This window comes from Tupaia chinensis, unplaced genomic scaffold (assembly GCF_000334495.1).
Source record: "Tupaia chinensis unplaced genomic scaffold, TupChi_1.0 Scaffold143761_1, whole genome shotgun sequence".
Classification (NCBI taxonomy): domain Eukaryota; kingdom Metazoa; phylum Chordata; class Mammalia; order Scandentia; family Tupaiidae; genus Tupaia; species Tupaia belangeri.
The window spans coordinates 16,219-18,246 of NW_006203610.1; the positions used below are offsets into that span (position 1 = coordinate 16,219).

General features: G+C 36.6%; 1 pseudogene; it reads left to right on the plus strand.

Annotated features, from left to right (window-relative positions):
- The first annotated feature begins 238 nt into the window (after positions 1 to 238).
- On the plus strand, positions 239 to 1,402 carry LOC102500417 (28S ribosomal protein S31, mitochondrial pseudogene; annotated as a pseudogene).
- Positions 1,403 to 2,028: the final 626 nt, after the last annotated feature.

Consider the following 2,028-nt stretch of genomic DNA (forward strand, 5'->3'; position numbering starts at 1 on the left):
AAAAATCCTTAAATTTAATTTGGTAAATTAAAATTTCATGAAGAAAATTAAAAGTACAAAGGAAAGCCCAATAATCACCACTAAGTACAAAGAAAAGTCCAATAATCACCGCTTGGTAGATAAGTTTACTTAGAAAAAGATAGCACTAGCAGGGTGATCTCAATATGAACTTTCACCAAGTATATTTAAATTCCTTAAAGAAAAAAAGGATGTTTTTAATTCAGGGTGTTTCTTGGCAATGTTAGCTAGAGTCTCAGCATTCCTACCTCTTTTGCCCGCTTTCCCACCACCCTTTGTCTTCTGGAAGCCTGGAGGCAATGGTGGCTATGGTCATGCTACTGGCTGCTCCTTGAAGAACAGTAAGGACAAAAATATAATATCCAGAGGTATTTTTGGTACCAACAGTGTTAGCTATAGCAAGAAAGATGAGCAGTCTGTTCCAACCAATGAGAGTTCCAAAATCAGAGAGCCAAGACAATGTCAAAGAAAATACAAAAAAATATTTGTTAGATATTATTAAGAGCATGAAATTTGAATTAAGTACTGTAAATGTACAAACAACAAAGCCACCTAATAGACGACTACTTGCAAATTTGGAGGTTACAATTGGCAGGCTTAAGAAAACTACAGAAGATACAAGAAAGAAGAGAAAGGAGCAACTCAGTCCTGAGTTGGTGGTGGCTCCATCTGCTGTTTCAGAATCCCTCCCTTTCAACAAGCAGAGGACGAAATCAGAACTGCTCAGGCAGCTCCAGCAGCATGAGAAAGACGTGAGGGCACAGGTAGATGGAAAGAGATCTAAAATTAGTGTCAGGAACATAATATCAGATATGAAAGTTTCCAGATCTGTTACAGCTAGAGTTAGTACAAGACCAGAGCATCAGATTCAGTTTGATGGAGGATTGGACAGTGACCTTGGCCAGGAGAGGATGGTTGATCTTAGAAAACATCTTAGTAGAAATATATTCAAGGGGAAGAGACTTAATATTTTTGACACTAAGGCAGTTACTGAAGAAGCACCTGAACTATAGACATCGCCTTCACTTTGGAATGTGGAATTTTCTAAGCAGGTTGCCAGAGTCAATGAACAGCTTATTCCAAATGGGTTTGAAAAGATGAACCTGTAGGCAAAAGAAAGGAAGCTGTGGGAGTTCCCAATTACCAGTGAAGCAGGATTTCATGAAGATTGTTCAGAATTTCATGAACATGTATTTCTTTATAAATACCTAGAGGATTTTCCAAAACAAGGACCAATTTGTCACTTCATGGAGCTGGTGGCTTGTGACCTTTCCAAAAAGCCGTATCTAAGTGTTTAACAGAAGCCCGAGCACATAGAGTGGTTTAGGAATTATGTTAATGAAAAAAGGACATTCTAAAGAAAAGAGACATACAGTTCAATTGAAGACCATGGACATTTTTATATCAAATTGCTGGCAATGAAAATAAAATAATTTTGCTAGTTTTCCTATAAATAAAAAAGAAATAAAGAAAATAATATTGTACAAATGGAATGAAATACGTTGAAATAAACAAGACAAAACAAGGCCATCCAGCAAGTGGCTTAAAAGTGAAAGCACTGGAACCTACATAGCCAACTCAGGTTGGAGTCCCAGACCCAGTGCCTTGAAAATCATGCTGGGTGCATGTGTGTAGATGCCCAAAATCTCAAGAGGAGAATGGCAGAGAAAAGACTGCAGTGTAGCCATCACCCCCAAGAATTGATTTCTCATTTTTCCTCTCTTTCTCTGTCTCCGTCTCTCTCTATTGAGCATATACCAAAAAAACCAATGTAAATTAAGAAGAAATTAATATGATAGGTAAAAATAAAAAAAAAATCATGAAAATAAGACACACTAACTGAATTAAGATTTTTACATTATATGCAGAGGAAAAAAATACTAGGAGCAGGGATGAACAAAGTAATCAGAGAATAGGCTGATTGAAAAGTAGTACTAAGAAAATTACCAGCAAAACAGAAGAGAGTGAGGAAGGAAAAGCACAAAAGTAACTTTAAAAATGGATGCTATT